Source organism: Oryctolagus cuniculus, chromosome 14, assembly GCF_964237555.1.
Source record: "Oryctolagus cuniculus chromosome 14, mOryCun1.1, whole genome shotgun sequence".
Classification (NCBI taxonomy): Eukaryota; Metazoa; Chordata; class Mammalia; order Lagomorpha; family Leporidae; genus Oryctolagus; species Oryctolagus cuniculus.
This window is the reverse complement of record NC_091445.1, coordinates 1,325,855-1,343,003: the sequence shown is the minus strand read 5'-3', so window position 1 is coordinate 1,343,003 and position 17,149 is coordinate 1,325,855.

Here is a 17,149-nt window from a genome sequence, read left to right as displayed (position 1 = left end):
CGCCGCGCCCCCGGCCCAGCGGAGGGAGGCCGGGCGGGCGGCCTGGCTTTGCGCGAACGAGGCGTGACTTGCGTGCACGCGGTAGATGACGTCTCCCGGTCCGGCCCGCACCGCGGACCCTGCCCTCGTGTCCCTTACCGGACCCCGGTCGAGGCTTCTGAGGGCGCCCCAGCTGCCGGCCCGGCCCGCACCCCGGGCTCGCAGGATCTCACGCGGGGCGGAGCATCTTTCCTCCGCTTGTTCTGGGGTTTGACCCCGGCCGGCGTTAGCGCCTTTCTGAGGTCCAGCCCCGGCGGCCAGCGCAGCGGAACCCGCCTCCCCCGCCTTCCGGCTCTGCGCACGCTCAGAGACAGGAGGACGCCTCCCGCTGCTCCCCTCAGCCCCCGGTTCCTGCGCTGGCCTCTCCGCACGCCACCTCGCGTGTCCCTGAAGCGGTGTGTGAGGCGACACCTGGGTAGCCCGTGGCCAGTGAGGGCCACGGCCGCCATCACACTGGGCAGTCTCCTGACGGCCCCAGTCTGTCCCGGGTCCGTGCCCACGGCTCCCCTCGCCGAGTTCCCCGTCCCCGGTCCGTGTCCACGGCCCCTCCCGCCGAGTTCCCCGTCCCCGGTCCGTGCCCACGGCCCCTCCCGTCTAGTTCCCTCTTCTGGTCCCGGGTCCGTGCCCACGGCCCCTCCCGCCGAGTTCCCTCTTTTGGGTCGGGGTCCACGTCCACGGCCCCTCCCGCCGAGTTCCCCGTCCCGGGTCCGTGCCCACGGCCCCTCTCGCCGAGTTCCCTCTTTTGGGTCGGGGTCCGGGTCCACGGCCCCTCCCGTCGAGTTCCCTGAGGGGAGGCGGCCCCCGGTTTGCGTGGCACTGCTTGCCGTCTGCATTTCTGCCCTGGCACTGAGAAGACACCCAGGCCAGGCTGCTGGTCTAGGACGATGACGGACACATGGTGCTCCAGGACCCCTCACTCCCCCACCCCACCTCACGTCAGCAACCCAGGGCAGTCAGCCCACGAAGCCCCCAGGCTCGCGGGAATGAGTAAGCGAGGGCTGTTTGAGGCCATACGGTGGTAGCGCACACTCAGCCTGACAAGCCACACGGAGCCTGTGGGGTTCCACACAGCTGACGACACCCCACAGGGCAAGAACGCCGTCCACTCAGAAACCCAGTATATGTCCAGTTGTGAAGAGTGTCATAAACTCCGTATTTAACAAGCATGCACCTGTGGTAATACACCGGTCCTCTGGGGAGCCGACCCTCCCCTCCCACGTACCAGCGGATGTCACGGGAATATCCGGAGAGCCACAGCCTCTCAACAGCTCTCACCGACGGCTCCATGTTACTTTTGGTCAACTGACCATTACCCTGTCCCCTGGAGGCCCAAGAGCGGGTGGACGTGGTGTTGCCACACCAGGGTACTAGAAAGGAGGCTGGAGGAGACGGGGTAAACCCCAGCCTGCACGCGTGCATTTGTGAGTTCACTTTGTGCGACTGTGCAGCTGGCTTTCAAAAATTACTATAAACCTTCTCCTCTGCTCTCCTCTCCTCTGCCCCGGGAAGGAGGGCGCTGACCCTCGAGGACGCTGGCTTCTCCACGGAACTAACTGTGGGTCCTCAGGATCCAGCATCAGCGACGTACACCAGACGGCACCTCCTCAGGGCGCCAGGAACGGCCCTTGTGAGCAAAGAGCCACCATCCACCGCGAGGGCTCCTGGAGGGGCCAGAAAGCAGGCAAACGGATGCAGGAGGAGGAAGCCAGCCAGGGCTGCTGGTTCCTATGGGATGCGTCCCTTTAAGTGTTTCCCTAGAGGGGTCAGCACTGTCGCCTAGCAGACCTGGCCACCTCCTGCAGTGCCAGCATCCCAAGTGGGTACCAGTTTGGGTCCTGGCTGTTCCACTTCCAATCTGGCTCCCCGCTAATGCACAGCACGCAGCAGAAGACGGCCCAAGTGCTTGGGCCCCTGCACCCACGTGGGAGACCTGGATGCAGCTCCAGGCTCCTGGTCTAGCCCTGGCTGCTGGGGCTTTGGGGAGCAAACCTGTGGATGGAAGATGCCTCTCCCTCTCTCTTTCTGCCTTTCAAATAAGCAAGTAATTTAAACATTCCTGACTGGAGCCAGCAGGTGGACGGTGGCAGGCACTCCAGGCCTGAGCCACCACTGCTGCCTCCCAGGGTCACGTCGGCAGGGGCTGGAATCAGAACTGGGGCCTGAGTCCAGGCACTCGGGTGTGGAACAGGCTAAACTGCACAGCAAGGCTTGCCCGTTAAAACGACTCTTTACAATTTACTTAAATTTACTTATTTGAGAGACACATAACAATTCTCACCTGCCGGTTCACCTCCCCAGTGCCTGCAAAACTGGGAGCCAGAAATGCAGTCGGGGGGGGGGGGGGGAGGACAGGACCCAGTCACCTGCACCTGCGCCGTCACCGAGCCTCCGGGTCTGCACCGGCAGGGAGCGGCGTCAGGCCCTCTATGTGGGCCACAGCATCTGAACGGCGAGGCTGCGTCTGGCCCTAAAATGACTTCCAGGTCGAGACAGATTGCCTGCACCTCATTTCGCTGCACACGTGCCGTGCGACGGGCAGGGTACTTGCGCACACCATGTTTCCAGCTTTCTCATCTGTCACGACACGTGTCATAGGTTGTGGGAAGAGGCAAGCCAATACCGCGGGCACAGTGCTCCTCGAGGGCCTGCGCAGGCACGCTGGCGGCAAGCGTTCTGCTGACCGTAGGTGTACGAGGCGCTCGCTCTGGGGCTGCACGGCTCTGAATTTTTTTTTTTTTTTTTTTTTTTTTTTTACTTATTTGACAGAGTTAGACAGTGAGAGAGAGAGAGAGAGAGAGAGAGAGAGAGAGAGAGAGAAAGGTCTTCCTTCCATTGGTTCACCCCCCAAATGGCCACTACAGCCGGCGCTGCGCCGATCCGAAGTCGGGAGCCAGGTGCTTCTCCTGGTCTCCCATGGGGTGCAGGGCCCAAGCACTTGGGCCATCCTCCACTGCACTCCCGGGCCACAGCAGAGAGCTGGCCTGGAAGAGGGGCAGCCAGGACCAGAACCCGGTGCCCACATGGGGTGCCGGTGCTGCAGGCAGAGGATGAACCAAGTGAGCCACGACGCCGGCCCCCCCGGTTCCGGTTACTTACAGGAACCCAGTGCCACGCACTGTTGTGAGCGCTGTGCAGGGCAGGGACGATCCATTAACTCTCCTGTGGGACAGGCCTCCCACCAGCACCTGCACCACAGGCCCAGAGCAGGGCCCTGCCCCAGTGGGCTGCTTCAGAGAACACAGGAAGGGTCGGCGCAGGACGCCGGGGAGGCAGTGCCCACCACGTGCTGACCGCTGCACACAGGGCAGCAGCAGCACTCCATCGCGGCACCGACCAAACAATGCGTGCATTTCAGACATGTCTGCACGAGAATCATCATCCTTTAATTCATTTTCCCTTTAATTCATTTTCCCTTTAATTCATTTTCCCTGTTCTCGTAAAGCGGCCTTGTGCTCGTTCATTACCAACGGTTTGCCCACAAGACGCTTTCCCAAGACGCGCACACCACCCCTGTGTGCTGGCTTCCGTCTGCGTACACAGGTGAGCTTGCTGACGCGAAGCCTGGACGTGGACCTGGGACAGCAAGGTCAGGAAGCTTTCCACCACGAGACACGCAAGCACACGCGGAGCTTCCTGAGTTACTCCCCTCTCGTAGGACTGCCAGGAAACCACTGCGAACCACCAGCTCCTCTCCAGTTACCGATAACCGGAGATGAAAACATTTCGTAAACTATTAAACCGCTGCAGTCAGAACCTGTGTGCGCCTAACGGATACCTGCATATCCTCAGGCTGAGAACAGCGCTCATGTGTGTAGGAGACACGCGTGCCCTCTCAGAGAACAGCGCTCGTGTGTAGGAGACACGCGTGCCCTCAGAGAACACTGTTCATGTGTGTAGGAGACACGCGTGCCCTCACAGAGAATAGCATTCATGTGTGTAGGAGACATGCGTGCCCTCAGAGAACAGCATTCATGTGTGTAGGAGACAAGCGTGCCCTCAGAGAACAGCATTCATGTGTGTAGGAGACACGCATGCCCTCACAGAGAACACTGTTCATGTGTGTAGGCGACACACGTGCCCTCACAGAGACCAGCGCTCATGTGTGTAGGAGACACACAGGTGCCCTCAGAGAACAGTGTTCATGTATTCAAGAGACACACACGTGCCCTCACAGAGACCAGTGTTCATGTGTGTAGGAGACACACGTGCCCTCACAGAGACCAGTGTTCATGTGTGTAGGAGACACACGTGTGCCCTCAGAGACCAGTGTTCATGTGTGTAGGAGACACACGTGTGCCCTCACAGTGTTTATGTATGTGGAGACACACACGTGCCCTCACAGAGAACAGGGCTCATGTGTGTAGGAGACACACACGTGCCCTCACAGAGACCAGTGTTCATGTGTGTAGGAGACACACGGGTGCCCTCAGAGAATGGTGTTCATGTGTGTAGGAGACACACACGTGCCCTCACAGAGACCAGTGTTCATGTGTGTAGGAGACACACGGGTGCCCTCAGAGACCAGTGTTCATGTGTGTAGGAGACACATGCGTGCCCTCAGAGACCAGGGTTCATGTGTGTAAGAGACACACGGGTGCCCTCAGAGACCAGTGTTCATGTGTGTAGGAGACACATGGGTGCCCTCAGAGACCAGTGTTCATGTATGTAGGAGACACGTGTGCCCTCAGAGAAGTGTGTAGGAGACACACACGTGCCCTCACAGAGACCAGTGTTCATGTGTGTAGGAGACACATGCGTGCCCTCAGAGACCAGTGTTCATGTGTGTAGGAGACACATGCGTGCCCTCACAGAGACCAGTGTTCGTGTGTGTAGGAGACACACATGTGCCCTCACAGTGTTCATGTGTGTAGGAGACACACACGTGCCCTCACAGTGTTCATGTGTGTAGGAGACACACACGTGCCCTCACAGTGTTCATGTGTGTAGGAGACACACACATGCCCTCACAGTGTTCATGTGTGTAGGAGACACACGCGTGCCCTCACAGAGACCAATGTTGGTGTGTGGAGACACACGCGTGCCCTCACAGACCGAGAATGGTGGTTTTTGCACCAACTTCACTGCACCTAGGAATGAGGCTTCTCCCTGTGTTGTCTAAGGAGTGGGAGTGAGGTCTGGGAGCTCGGACACTGGCGGGCGCTGCACGTGCTGCACTCCAGTAACGTGCGAGGAGGACCCTGGCAAGGCTGCTTTGCTGCGCACTCATGCTGTCCAGGACAGCCCGGGCCTGGGGCTTGTCCACACAGTGAGGCAGACCACTCAACACCACTGCGGCTGGCGCCAAGACCCTTCCCACAGCAGGAAGAGCCGGATCCACACTGCACACACCAACCCAGCGGGGTTCGGAAGCCAGGAGCAGCCTGGGGCGCTGCAGACGGAAGCCACTCAGAAGAGAGACCACGGTGGGCTTCCGGCTGGACAGACCTGCCAGGATGACCACCGCAGGCAGCCCAGGTGCTGGGACACCAAGGGGGAGGCCTGGGGGACCCGGCGCGATGTCCAGAGTGATCAAGGCTCCCTGGCGAGGGGGCTTCTCCCTGAATGACTGTACAGGATTCTCACAGCACCGAGCGACGCAGGGCCAGGCCCAGCGATGCCTGACGGAGGTGCGGCGGAGAAGCCTGCATCCCGTGAGTGCCGGCGTCCCCCTCCCGCACCGTGCCAGCCACTGGCCGGCCGTGCAGTCCCAGGCCCGTGAGCCCTAACTCACGGTCAGCGGTGACCCGCAGGGTGCCACACAGACCCGGGCCACCCAGACCTCCCTGTCTCGTCACGCACCGAGTATCCGCTTCAGGTTCCAGCAGGCACGTGTTGGTGTAAGCTCTTCCTGCGGCGTTGCTCCGTGGCTGCCACTTTGCGCGCAGCCGATGTGAGCCAAGCGTGGTGGCGGTTCAGTCAGCCCGCCAGGGCCGTTGCTGGCTACGGCTGCCTCTTGGACAGAAAGGCGCCAACACACCCGCCTGTGCTGAGCCCGTGTTCTGAGACCAGGTAACCGGTCTCAGGCCAGGAAACCAGCCATGCGCCTGCTTTGTCCGTGGCAAGCACTTCACAGGCGACAAAAAAAAAAAAAAAAAAAAAAAAAAAAAAAAAAAAAAGGAAATTTCCTCTCAGAACGATTTCAGGTGACCAGTGAGGACGGAAACACAGGCCTAGGATACCAGCGCTGCTACTGTCCCCAGCAAAGCCCCGGAAGACGGCCCACGTGCTTGGGCCCCCGACTCATGTGGGAGACCCGGAGGAGGCTCCTTCTTCCCGCCCGTCCCCCTGGGAGGCTCCTGACGTGACTACAGCTCACCGTCTCTCCCATCGGGATGGGAAGGAGGCAGCAAAGACGGAGCAGGGGCTGTGCGTCACCAGCGCCCCCTAGGACCCCACCCACTCTTCCCAAAGCCCCTGCTTTGTGCCATGGTGGAGATAACCCAAAACCACTTCTGCAACAAAACCGCCACCCAGCACCAGTGCCAGGTGAAAGTGCCCAGCACGGCTGATGGCCGCGCCCTATTACAGCGTCACAAAAACACCACCACTGACGCTCCTACTCCCATCACACTCCCAACGCCATGACGCCATGAGACTGCCCAGAAAGGCAAGACACGGAGGTTCTCCAACTCCTGGAGCGTTCCACCTCCCCCCGGAAATCCCACCCCCCACACCACCCACTGTGAACACCCCAGAACCCCGAATTCCCTGGTGCAGCTGGGTCTCCGCTGTGCGCATCGCCCTCAGTAATCTGATTCCCCCTAACCGTTACATGCATCTCATCCTCCGACTCGTTCTTCTGTCAGACAGGACCTGGATGCAACCATCCTACAAACCGTCTCTCTCTGGCCAAGAAAAAAAGACGGCTCAGGTCAGCACGGTGGGTTCTGGGAGACTTCCTGAGCCTCTGATCCTGACTCCTGTTCCTGCACAGGCTATGAGGGACTCAGGTCAGCACGGTGGGTTCTGGGAGACTTCCTGTGAGCGTCTGATCCTGACTCCTGTTCCTGCACAGACTATGAGGGACTCAGGTCAGCACGGTGGGTTCTGGGAGACTTCCTGTGAGTGTCTGATCCTGACTCCTGTTCCTGCACAGACTATGAGGGACTCAGGTCAGCACGGTGGGTTCTGGGAGACTTCCTGTGAGCCTCTGATCCTGACTCCTGTTCCTGCACAGACTATGAGGGACTCAGGTCAGCACAGGTGAGTTCTGGGAGACTTCCTGTGAGTGTCTGATCCTGACTCCTGTTCCTGCACAGACTATGAGGGACTCAGGTCAGCACAGGTGAGTTCTGGGAGACTTCCTTTGAGTGTCTGATCCTGACTCCTGTTCCTGCACAGACTATGAGGGACTCAGGTCAGCACGGTGGGTTCTGGGAGACTTCCTGTGAGCCTCTGATCCTGACTCCTGCTGCCTGCTCGAGTGGCCCTGTCTCTCTGTACGAACGCTGTGCTCCGTGCTCTCTGGTTTGCTGGCCGGCCTGTCCTGCCTTGCAGTCTTTCCTGCGTATCCAGGCCCTGGCTGCTCACTGGCCCTTTAGGCCTCCCTCCCTCCGTGGGGACGGCGTGTAACTCTGCCTCGTCCATCCACGCATTCTGCCAATGGAGCTTGGAGAACACACAGCCCTTGTTGGCTGAGCTTGGACGTACTGTCAAACAGCCACCGAGAGGTGCCAGGAGGAAGCGGGGATAAATGGAGGGGTAATGCGTCTGCCCACAGTGCTGCTCCTTCCAGCTACCGGGACACCACCTGGGGCTTCTGACACGTACACCATGAGACATATTTGACCTGACTCTGGCCTAAAATCTTCCAAAACCTCTGCAAACTCAGAAGGCGCCCTTGTAGGAAAGCATAAACTTAACCCAGCAACTCCCAGGAGGGAGGCAGAAAAGGCAAAGCAGGTTTATCCCCCACTGTCACGAAGCAGGACAACAGGTCCTTTCGAAAAAGGTGATCAAGGACAAGTGCTGCACACACCAAAGTGAAAAGGTCAAAAGGTCAGCCCGGGAAGGACAACCAACAACACACCTCTGGGGACTGCGAACTGGAATGCAGGGGAGGGAGGGAGGGAGGGAGAGAGAGAGGGGAAGGGGAAGAGGGGGAGGGACAGAGATGGAGAGGGAGGGAGGGAGAGGGGAAGAGGGAGAGAGAAGGAGAGAAGAGGGGAGCAGGGAGAGAGAGAGGGAGAGGAGGGGAAGAGGGGGAGGAGGAGAGAGAGGGAGAGACAGAGAGGGGAAGAGGGAGAGACAGAGAGGAAGAGGGGGAGAGAGGGGGGAGGGAGAGGAGAGAAAGAGAGGAGGGAAAGGGGGAGGAGGAGAGAGATGGGAGAGAGGGAGAGGAGGGGGGAGAGAGGGAGAGAGAGAGAGGCACTCAGGTTTCCATCTCACCATTCCCCTGTATATTTTGAATTAAGCATCACCTGGGGAGAACAGGGTGGCTGGTATTGTTAATACTGAATCTCAGCACAAAGCAGGAATGCTCACCAATAAGGAATGTGTACGTAACACAGGGCCGGTGCTGTGGGGCATCAGGTCAAGTCTCCCCTGCAGCATCCCACGTGGGTGTGTTTTGTGTCCTGGCTGCTCCACTTGCAATCCAGCTCCTTGCTGGCCTGAGAAAAGCTGCAGAAGATGGCCAAGTGTTTGGGCCGCTGCACCCACATGAGACCCGGATGAAGCTCCTGACTGGCTTGGCCCAGTGCTGGCTGTGGTAGCCAACTAGAGAGTGAACCAGCAGATCAAAGATCTCTCTATGTATGTATCTCTCCCTGCCTCCCTCTGTAACTCTTTTTTTAAAAAAGATTTATTTATTTGAAAGTCAGAGAGAGAGAGAGAGAGAGAGAGAGAGAGAGAGAAAGTCTTGCATCCTTGCATCTGCTGGTTCACTCCGCAATTGGCCGCAACAGCCGGAGCTATGCCAATCCGAAGCCAGGAGCTTCCTCTGGGTCTCCCACGCAGGTGCAGGGTCCAAGCACTTGGTCCATCTTTCGCCGCTTTCCCAGGCCACAGCAGAGAGCTGGACTGGAAGTGGAGCAGCCGGGTCTTTACCCACTATGCCACAGCGCCGGCCCCTGCAACTCTTTCAAAACAAACAAATCACTCATGTAAAAGTCACACATGTGACATGTGTGCAAGCACCTGTTCGTGCACAGGAGGAAAACATGTATAGAGACATACCCCAAAAAGTTCAGATTTAGAGAAAGAAGACCTTCATCCATTTAACCCGTTTATTTTACTTTTTAATGTAACGTGTATGTGTCAGCTGGTCCTCTAACCGGAGTATTAATTGGTTACGGTCATTCGGAAAGGGGGTCCGCTCTCCTGGTTCACCCCTGCACCCCTCAGTCCTCCCATCTTTATCTGGAAGAGCACAGGGGACCTGCAGCCAAGGTGGGCAAAGCGCCCTGGCGGCTCCAAGCAGCCCCACAGGGACCTTGGCCTCTTCTCATTGTCCTCCTGGAAACGCGGGGAGGGGTGGGCTGGGGAACCACGCCCACCGTGTCCGCAGCAGCCCTGGGAGCCCGGGTGCAGGGCCAGCTCCCGGCTCCACAACACTCACCTGGGGGGCCACACGCGCAGCCTCGCTTTCCCTGCACACTGTCGGGCGCCCCGGGCCACGGCGGTCCCGCGGTGTAATTCCGCCGCAGCGCAGCAGGGGGCAGCACGCGCACGTGAACCGCCGGCCCTCTGCGTGTGCTGGGTACCCTCACCTCCTGCTGCTCTTCGCTCCCCTCCCGGTCTCCTGGGAACCCACCCTTAAAGAACGAGCCCCCAGGATGCCCCTCACTGCACGGGAGGGGTGGCTGCGGAGGGAAGCCCGCGCGGCACTCGCTGCCTCGGCCAGCCCCAGGCAGGCTGGACCCCCACTGGCCAGCGTCCACTGTCCCGGCCCTGGGGCCCCGGTGAGCATCTCCTCCTCCTCCTCCTCTCTACCCACAGAGGGAAGTGTTTCCTGAGGGTCACATGGCGGGCCCAGGGGCACAGCCGCTAAGACCACCTAGGACACTCGCATCCCGTGTCGGCGGCCTGGGTTCGAGTCCCACTGCTCCTGGCTCCCGGCTGTCATGGGCATTTGGGGAGTGAACCAGGGGCCGGAAGATCTTTCTCTCTCTCCAATAACTTAAACTGCAATCCTTAAAAAGTCCAGCCCATTCATTAAAACACCAGTTCGCCCTCTGACAGCTGGAAGTTTTGCAACACGGGTGTGGGGCCCTGAGCTCTGCACTTGGACTCCACCCATGTGGTCTCGTCCCCTCCCCGGGGGGCTAAGGGCTTCCCTGCTCTGAGCCTCTGAGTTCAGCTTGTCAGAGAGCCTGGGTTCCTGGATTCACCAGCCCTCAGTGTGGCCTTTCCTCGCTCCCTCCCCCCTCCCTCCCTCCTGTTTTTTTCTCTCAAAAGGATTTATTTCTTTGAAAGAGTTGGAGAGAAAGGGGGGTGGGGGGATATCTTCCATCTGCTGGTTCACTCTCCAAATGGCCACAAGCTTTTTCCAGGTCTCCCACGTGGCTACAGGGGCCCACGCACTTGGCTCATCCTCCGCTGCTTTCCCAGACACACTGGCAGGGAGCTGGATCGGAAGTGGAGCAGCCGAGACTTGAAGCGGCGCCTGTATGGGGTGCCGGGCATCTGGCACTGCAGATGGTAGCTTTACCGGCTGCGCCACAGCACAGCCCCCCCCCCCCCCCCGGGCAGCCTTTCCACGGCCACCCAGATGCCTCTCAGTTGTTAAAGACAAGAAAACCACTCCTGGTGAGGTACCACTCAGCACCAGCCACAGCGAGCTGCAGCCTGCGCAGAACGGGCTGACCGCGTGCTGCCTGGAGGCCGGGAGGTGCGCCCGCCACCCTCTCCTCTCTGGAGCAAATGATGGCAGGAGACGAAACCCAGCGACGACGCCGGCCTCTGCACACTCTGTTCTGTGGGTGTCCTGTGGAACGCAGGTGGGAGCTGAAGCAGCGTGCGCCGGCCAGCAAGAGCCAGCCGTTACGGCTCAGGAACTGCAGGAGGCGGTTATGAAACAGCTGTTACTGAAATTAAACGATGTAGGTTTGACAGAGATAAATTACCCTTCAAATCAAGACAACGGAAAAGTTCATGTTGGTTATTCCTACTGCGTTTTCCTTTGGTCGACGCCGTGGAGGTGACTCACGTGCATTATCCACCCCCCCCGCCCCAGGAACCCTGCACGCTGGTGAGCTGTGCGCCCCCAACTGCACTCAGCCAGAACTAAGCCAGCTGAGCCAGGATCCCAGAGCTGAATCCCACACGGTCGGCAAGGACCCAAGTTCTCGAGCCAGCTCCGCTCTCTCCCATGGAGCTGCAGCCAGAGCCAGGCGTCCAGCTCGGGCAGCTCGGGGTACCCCGCAGGTCGGTCCAAACATTGGTCATTTCTCTGCAGCGGAAACCTGGGAAATCCTTCCTCCAGATGTTTTGAAAAGTGTAACCATGGGAACCACGGGGCCAGCGCCGCAGCACAGGTTAAACCTCCACCTGCAGCATCAGCATCCCACATGGGCGCTGGTTCCGGTCCCGGCTGCTCCTCTTCCGATCCAGCACCGTGCTGTAGGAGAGCAGCAGCAGACGGCTTGGGCCCCTGCACCCACATGGAGACTCGGAAGAAGCTCCTGCTCCTGGCTGCGGACCGGCTCAGCTCCAACTGCTGCAGCCATCTGGGGAGTGAACGTGCGGATGGACGATCTCTGTCTCTCCGCCTCTGCCTCTCTGTAACTCTGCCTCTCAAATAATAAATATCTTTAACAAAAAAAGTGTAACTGTTATGAACCGCAGCTGCCCTGTGTGCCACAAAACTTCAGAAGTCACTCAACATTTCATCTTAAAGTCATTTTCCCCCTGTAGTGTCTGAGAAACATCTGAGACAGGCACAGCTCGTCACCTGGCCGGATTTGCTTCCTCTCTCTTCTGTGAAGGGAGCGGACTTGTGTCTGGAACTCCTGGGTCCAGGCTTCCTGAAGCTGACCGAGCACAGCCACCTACAGACAGCAGGCGTGTCTCCACCCACCTGTTCTGAGCGAAAGGCACACGCAGTCCGACAGGACTCTGCATGGAGACGAGGGCTCGCATCCTGGAGGGCACGTGGAGGGGCAGAGGGAGAGGCGGGAGGCAGCCAGCGGCCTCTGGGCACCCACGGCTTCAGTCTGCAGCGTCTCCTAGTGCCCGTCAGCTCCTGCCACAACTAGATTTTTTTTAAAAGATTATTGTTTTATTTATCTGAAAGAGTTAGAGAGAGAGAGAGAGAGAGAGAGAGAGAGAGAGAGAGAGAGGTCTTCCACCCACTGGTTCACTCCCCAGCTGGCCACAACTGCTGGAGCTGCACTGATCTGAAGCCAGGAGCCAGCAGCTTATTCCGGGTCTCGCATGTGGGCACAGGGGCCCAAGGACGTGGGCCATCCTCCAGTGCCCTCCCAGGCCACAGCAGAGAGCTGGATGGGAAGAGGGGCAGCGGGACCTGAACCACATAGGACCCGCCGCACAGGCGGAGGCCCAGCCTCCTGCATCACAGCACCGCCCCTGCACTCCGTTCTCTGAGCAGAACTCCGAGGTGATTAATGTGCTCAGGTTCAAGTTCCTGTGAGTAGAATCTGACGTCAGTGATGTTGACTTCGGCTCTAGCGGGTCACAACAGGTCCACAACCCGGAACACAACCACCTACGTGCTGAAAAACCAGACTTCCACGAGAAATTCCGTAGTCTGGGACGTAGGCCGCCTTGTGCTTTAACAACTCTTGCCAGTGAATCCGCCCGAAAGGAGCTGGTGAAGGTGGGGGGTCTCCACAGCTCCTCTTCCCGCCCCAGGCTCTCACTAGGAGGGGCCAAGCACCCCCTCCCCCTGTGGCAGTCACTCGGCCACACCCTGGGAGTTCCCGTGTGTCTGCGTGGTGGGGGGCGTCAGGAGTTGCCAGCAGTCCAGAGACCACCGCCGTCCACCCCAGCTTCTCCCCTACCGCACTCCTCAGGCGAGGTCCAGGGTGCATGAGTGGACTCCGGAGGCCTCCAGGTTGTCTGGTTGTACTCAGCGCGTGCTGTGGTGCCCCCTGCAGAGGTGGCAGGGGCTGTGAGGGGCAGGCCCGCGGCTTGCTCTGGCTGCACTGGGATTCTCCCTGGCCTTTCAGGGACCCCTGCCCGTGCCCCTGCTCACATCTGTCTTGGCCCTCAGAATGCCTGGGTACCTGCACTGCTCTGTACTGCAGAACCCGGTCTTGACTTGGGATCCTGGCCGACAGCCTTGTCAGCCACCTGCCACGGAGCAGCTCTGCTCCTGCTCCCTGTATCCATGATGGCTTCGTCCACACTTCTGCTGTGTACCCCTAGGGTCCAGAGTGAGGAGCAGCTGTGAGAACTCCCCCCTCTCCCTTGCCACTGTGTGCTGGAGTCACCCCTCCCTCCCCCCACCCCGACCTCCATCTCACCCGCAGCCTTGGCCAGAGTGTGTCCCGCACAGCTGACCTCGCTCCCACCCTGGCCACAGTGCGTCCAGCACAGCCGACCTCGCTACCACCCTGGCCACAGTGCGTCCAGCACAGCCGACCTCGCTCCCACCCTGGCCACAGTGCGTCCAGCACAGCCGACCTCGCTCCCACCCTGGCTACAGTGTGTCCAGCACAGGCGACCTCGCTACCACCATGGCCACAGTGTGTCCAGCACGGCCGACCTCACTCCCACCCTGGCTACAGTGTGTCCCGCATAGCCGACCTCGCTCCCACCCTGGCCACAGTGTGTCCAGCACAGCAGACCTCACTCTCACCCGGGCCACAGTGTGTCCAGCACAGCCAACCTCGCTCCCACCCTGGCCACAGTGTGTCCAGCACACCCGACCTCACTCCCACGCTGGCCACAGTGTGTCCAGCACAGCCGACCTCACTCCCACCCTGGCCACAGTGTGTCCCGCACAGCTGAACTCCCACACAGCCGACCTCACTCCCACCCTGGCCACAGTGTGTCCAGCACAGATGACCTCACTCCCACCCTGGCCACAGTGCGTCCAGCACAGCTGACCTCACTCCCACCCTGGCCACAGTGTGTCCCGCACAGCCGACCTCGCTCCCACCCTGGCCACAGTGTGTCCCGCACAGCTGAACTCCCACACAGCCGACCTCACTCCCACCCTGGCCACAGTGTGTCCCGCACAGATGACCTCACTCCCACCCTGGCTACAGTGTGTCCAGCACAGCCGACCTCACTCCCACCCTGGCCACAGTGTGTCCCGCACAGCTGAGCTCACTCCCACCCTGGCCACAGTGTGTCCCACACAGCCGACCTCACTCCCACCCTGGCCACAGTGCGTCCCGCACAGCTGAGCTCACTCCCACCCTGGCCACAGTGCGTCCCGCACAGCTGACCTCACTCCCACCCTGGCCACAGTGTGTCCCACACAGCCGACCTCACTCCCACCCTGGCCACAGTGCGTCCCACACAGCTGAGCTCACTCCCACCCTGGCCACAGTGTGTCCAGCACAGCCGACCTCACTCCCACCCTGGCCACAGTGTGTCCAGCACAGACGACCTCGCTCCCACCATGGCTACAGTGTGTCCAGCACAGCCGACCTCACTCCCACCCTGGCCACAGTGTGTCCAGCACAGCCGACCTCACTCCCACGCTGGCCACAATGTGTCCAGCACAGCTGAGCTCGCTCCCCCCTGGCCACAGTGTGTCCAGCACAGCCGACCTCACTCCCACCTTGGCCACAGTGCGTCCCGCACAGCTGAGCTCCCACACAGCTGACCTCACTCCCATCCTGGCCACAGTGTGTCCTGCACAGCTGACCTCACTCCCACCCTGGCCACAGTGCGTCCAGCACAGCTGACCTCACTCCCACCCTGGCCACAGTGCGTCCAGCACGGCTGACCTCACTCCCACCCTGGCCACAGTGTGTCCCGCACAGCCGACCTCACTCCCACCCTGACCACAATGTGTCCAGCACAGCTGACCTCGCTCCCACCCTGGCCACAGTGTGTCCCACACAGCTGACCTTGCTCCACCATGCCCACAGTGTGTCCAGCACAGCCGACCTCACTCCCACCCTGGACACAGTGCGTCCAGCACGGCCGACCTCACTCCCACGCTAGCCACAGTACGCCCAGCACGGCCACCTCACTCCCACCCTGGCCATAGTGACTCCTGCACAGCCGACCTCACTCCCACCCTGGCCACAGTGTGTCCAGCACAGCCGACCTCACTCCCACCCTGGCCACAGTGCATCCGGCACGGCCGACCTCACTCCCACCCTGGACACAGTGCGTCCGGCACGGCCGACCTCACTCCCACCCTGGCCACAGTGCGTCCGGCACGGCCGACTTCACTCCCACCCTGGCCACAGTGCGTCCGGCACGGCCGACCTCACTCCCACCCTGGCCACAGTGTGTCCCGCACAGCCGACCTCACTCCCACCCCGGCCACAGTGTGTCCGGCACAGCCGACCTCACTCACACCCTGGCCACAGTGCGTCCTGCACGGCCGACCTCGCTCCACCCTGGCCACAGTGTGTCCCGCACAGCTGAGCTCACTCCCACCCTGGCCACAGTGTGTCCCACACAGCCGACCTCACTCCCACCCTGGCCACAGTGCGTCCCGCACAGCTGAGCTCACTCCCACCCTGGCCACAGTGCGTCCCGCACAGCTGACCTCACTCCCACCCTGGCCACAGTGTGTCCCACACAGCCGACCTCACTCCCACCCTGGCCACAGTGTGCCCCACACAGCCGACCTCACTCCCACCCTGGCCACAGTGCGTCCAGCACGGCCGACTTCACTCCCACCCTGGCCACAGTGCGTCCAGCACGGCCGACTTCACTCCCACCCTGGCCACAGTGCGTCCGGCACGGCCGACCTCACTCCCACCCCGGCCACAGTGTGTCCGGCACAGCCGACCTCACTCCCACCCTGGCCACAGTGCGTCCTGCACGACCGACCTCGCTCCACCCTGGCCACAGTGTGTCCCGCACAGCCAACCTCACTCCCACCCTGGCCACAGTGTGTCCCGCACAGCCGAGCTCGCTCCCACCCTGGCCACAGTGTGTCCCACACAGCCGACCTCGCTCCACCCTGGCCACAGTGCGTCCCGCACCGCTGACCTCGCTCCGCCCTGCCCAGGGTCACCAGCCTGTGTTCCTACACAGACCTCGCCACCACGTCCCTGCAGATCCTCTACAGGCTGGCGGCTTGTGAGACGTGGAGAACGGGGCTCCCCTCTCCCCCAGGCCAGGATCCCTTCCCGCATCGTTCTGAAGCTGTCACAAGCGACTATCAGTGGACACTTCCACGCCTCACACCATCAGGGTGACTCCCACAAAACCAGCGCATTCTGGAGAGGATGCTGGGGCTGGAATCCTCCATCAGGGCTGCGGCAACGGAAAAGGTGCAGGAACCAGGGAAAGTGGCCCGAGGTTCCTCGAAACAACGAGAAGCGGATTATTTGGGGCGGTGTGTCGTGGCTGCTCCACTTCCCAGCCGGCTCCCTGCTAACGCGCCTGGGAAAGCAGTGGAAGGTGGCCCCGTGCTTGGGCCCCTGCATCCATGTGGGAGATGCGGACCATGCTCCGGGCTCTTGGCTTCTGCCTGCCCAGCAGGGGCCGGATAGGCTATTTGGGGAGTGAGCCAGCAAACAAACGGAAGCCCTTTGTGCCTCTCCCTCTCCCTCTGCAAATAATAAATAAATAAATAAATCTTAAAAACAAACAAGCCAGAATCATGATTATGTCCCAACAATCCCACAGGAACCGAGAGCAGAGACTGACAGGCAACTGCCCAGTGGGATGACAGCCCAGTGCCCATGGCGGCACAGGCAGAGTGCAGTCCACGTCAGTGCCACAACACTGACCAGCCAGTCACCAGACCCGGATGGTCCCGGGGTAAGCGGGAGCATGTGACAGACTGAGGGGCGCCGTTGGGGGGGCGCAAGATGGGAGGGGCCCTGAAGGGACCCCGCAGGGAGCCTGGAGAGTCGGTGGGGGTGGGGACAGAGGGGAGTGGGCGGGGGAGGGCGCAGCAGGCACAAGGGCCAAGCAGAGACAGAGCCCAGGAGAGGCCAGGAGCGCTGGCCCGGCGTGCGGGGGTGACGGAGGGGCGGAGCGTCCCTGCCTGGGACAGCCTTGC